At 42.1% G+C, this 3200-nt stretch overlaps 1 protein-coding gene across 2 annotated transcripts in view; it reads left to right on the plus strand.

Annotated features, from left to right (window-relative positions):
• NXPE3 (neurexophilin and PC-esterase domain family member 3) overlaps positions 1-3200 on the plus strand; it is a 56312-nt gene that overhangs the window by 4406 nt on the left and 48706 nt on the right. The window contains exon 2 of one of the 2 annotated variants that reach the window (XM_045286193.1): positions 190-296. The exons of the other annotated variant lie outside the window; for it this stretch is intronic. The gene's annotated coding sequence lies outside the window, so the exon portion shown is untranslated. The remainder of the gene's footprint in view (positions 1-189; positions 297-3200) is intronic. 2 annotated transcript variants of the gene reach the window in all.

Below are 3200 nucleotides of genomic sequence, written 5' to 3' on the forward strand. Positions count from 1 at the left end.
CTAGGTAGGAAGGCGGGGAAGATGCTGATTGTGTTGTGGTTCAGATGTGAGAACAGAGTTAATTGTGATTGCTATCCATCTGGGTATAAACTGAGCTATCTCATAAGTAGGAAGGGAGACGCTCACTTTCAGTAAAAGGAGTGGAGCACATCCTTTGTACCCTGAGATTGCAGCCCCAAAACCTCCTAGGTCCAGGAAGCAGCCTTGCCATCTGGGGAGTGGCAGAGCAGCAGAGAAGAAGAAGAAGAGAGGAGGAGGAGGAGGTAGAAGGAAGAAGGAAGAACCTGGCGCAGAAGGTGAGGCAAAGCAGTTGACTTCCCAGTTCACCCAGCAAGTCAAGCTGAGCATTTTGGGCGGGAGGCTGGCTTGCAGAGGGGGTGCCCCTGGCGCTGGGACTGCTGGCTCATGGAGCTGGAGCTGAGTGTCCTCAGGCTGAGGGCGGAGTAGCGGGCCCTGGGAACCTTTATGAACAGCCCGAAAAAGTTTGTTAACATTGCCCGAGCAAGACAGAGCCAGGCCAGAGTGCACAGATACTTAGGACTGTGGAGTGCAGTTCTCTGCTCTGAAACACAAGAGGTCACCACATCTGGAACAGACTCAATGGAAAGTAGTTTGGGCCTTTTCTCAGGTGTCCTACACTTCTCCTCTTTCCTTTCCTCCTTCTGTTTCTGGAAAAGATAAAAGCAGACCTGGACTGTGTCCAAACTGAAATGTTTATGTTTAAAACAGTTCAAAGAATATCTGCTTTTCATAGTTGCTGAGTTAGATCTTGGAACGTAACAGGGTACGGTATCAGAGAGAATGACGGCTCAATTAAATAACCAATCTATTATATAAATGAATCAGAGATGCCCACAAAGGGGCCCACTGAGTCATTGCCGTTTGACTGCTGGCGTTGGATTCAGTTGTTTCTTCAGCTACCAGCCTGTTGCCACCGCGACCGTCTTGCGTTCATCAGCCAGTTCTGGGTGCACTTCTTTCAGGACAGATAGGTTACTCTTCTGCCAGTCCACAGTGCTTGTCAGTGTGCTCTGCTAACACCGATGAACATCCAGATGCATCAGTTCTTCTTCAGTCTTCCTTCTCCACTGTCCAACTTTCATGTGTGTGTTTGGGCAATTGAAGATACCGCGTTTTGGGTTAGGCAGGGTATCCCCCATGAGCCTTGTGTAGCAGATTTGCCTAAAGCAGTACATTGTTCTGACTGCTGCTTCCAGGAGCACTGATTACGGATCCAAGTAAAATGAAATCCTTCACAACTTCAACCTTCTCTCCTTTTGTTGTGATGTTATTATTGATCCAGCTGTGAAGACTGTTGTTTCCTTTACAGTGAACTGCAATCCATATTGAAGGCTGCCATTGTTGATTTTCATCGGTGCTTCAAGTCCTTTCCACTTTCAGCAAGTGAGACCGTGTCATTTGCATATTGCTGGTTGTTAATGAGCCTTCCTCAATCCTGATGCCAAATTCGTCTTCATATAGTCCAGCTTCCCTGATTGTTTGCTCAGCAAGCAGATTGAATAACAGATTGGATAAGTGTGGTGAACGGATCCTGACACACGTCCTTCCTGATTTTAAACCGTGCAGTATTCCCTTGTTCTCTTCTTGTTTGATGTATAGGTTCCACAGAGAAAATGTCCCTATTCACACCACCCCCAAAGTCATACTTAAAATTTTATATATATTTCCTGTCTATAAAATTGTACTCTTAATTTCTTTCTTTTTTTAAAAAAGAATTACTAGTTAATACAGATATTCCACAGTTCAATCATGTCAAGTAGAATTGTACAATTGCTCCCACAATCAGTTTCCAAACATACATTTTCTTCCTGAACTCCTTGACATCGTCTCCCATTTACCCCATCACCACCCCTGTACACAACAGAACCCTTATTCTACTTGCTCATCAATCGTGGGGTTCATTTACCAGAAACCAGAAAAACATGGAACACAATTTCAAGAGGGTGACCCCCAATGACATAACATCTCTGAGATACACCCTAATCTAGACAAACAAAATAAAATAATATCCATGGCAGGTTTGCTGGAATAATACATATCTTAATAGAGCATATAGGGCATTGATGTACCAAGACCATGGTTGTCACCTACCAACAACCATCTTGTGCACTCAATTTTTTTTTAAAGATAATTTTATTGGGGGCTCTTACAGCTCTTATAACAATCCATACATTAATTTTATCGAGCATATTTGTACATATGTTTCCATCATTATTTTCTAAACATTTACATTCTATTTGAGCCCTTGGTATCAGCTCCTCTTTTTACCCTCCCTTCCCCTTCCCAACTTCGTGACCTCTTGATAAATTATAAATTGTTATTATTTTCATATCTTATACCAATCGCTGTCTCTCTTCCCTACCAGGTTTCTTCTCCCCTCCTTTCCTACCTGTCTCTTTACCTTCCTGGTATTGAAACTCCCATTTCTGTACCTGTTTATCTGACCTGGATTCCAAATGTCCAGAGCTCCTATCTGTACCTGTGTACATGCTCAAGCCTAACCTACAGTGAAAGGCAAGATTGGGGTCATGATACTAGGGGGGAGGTATACTCTTAATTTCTACTTTTCTTTTGCTTCATTTTTAGTATCTTAAACTTTTAAAATTATGTGGTAATTTCTTTTGGATTAGGGAAGATGATCTAAAAATGAAAAATCACTGTGAGCTTTCGATGTGGCATGGAAAAAATAATGATTGTTCGGGCTCAGTGCTTCACTCGGGGAGGAGAGTTAGATGTAGACTCTAGTGTCGTAGTTCCAGGAAGCATCTCCTCTTATGAAGTGGAAATTTCCAGCAAAGCAAATGACATTGAATTTTAGACTTTTATTTAATTATATAATTCACAGTGTTTAATGCTTAGCTCTACCTGGTTCTTGGCGCTTAGTTGGTATTGCATCAATATTGGATTGGATGAATGAATGAATGAATGACTCCTTAAAAGAACTATCTCCAAAGAAATTAAGACTTTTTGTAATAAGCTGTAGATCGTCAAGAAGTAGCCCATCCTTCTACCTTGATGTTGGCAGTAGGTAAGTAGGCAGATCAGCCGCTGAGAAAGATAACTAAAGGAAGGTTTTCTTCAAGAAGCTCTCAAAAATGTTCAGAGCCTGAGCAGGTTGATACTGGGACACCATGTGCTGAGACCTTGATGGAGGAATGAGATTTTGTATTTTTTAAAGA

Source organism: Echinops telfairi, unplaced genomic scaffold (genome assembly GCF_000313985.2).
Source record: "Echinops telfairi isolate 266 unplaced genomic scaffold, ASM31398v2 ScPeMD7_6;HRSCAF=24_0, whole genome shotgun sequence".
NCBI lineage: Eukaryota > Metazoa > Chordata > Mammalia > Afrosoricida > Tenrecidae > Echinops > Echinops telfairi.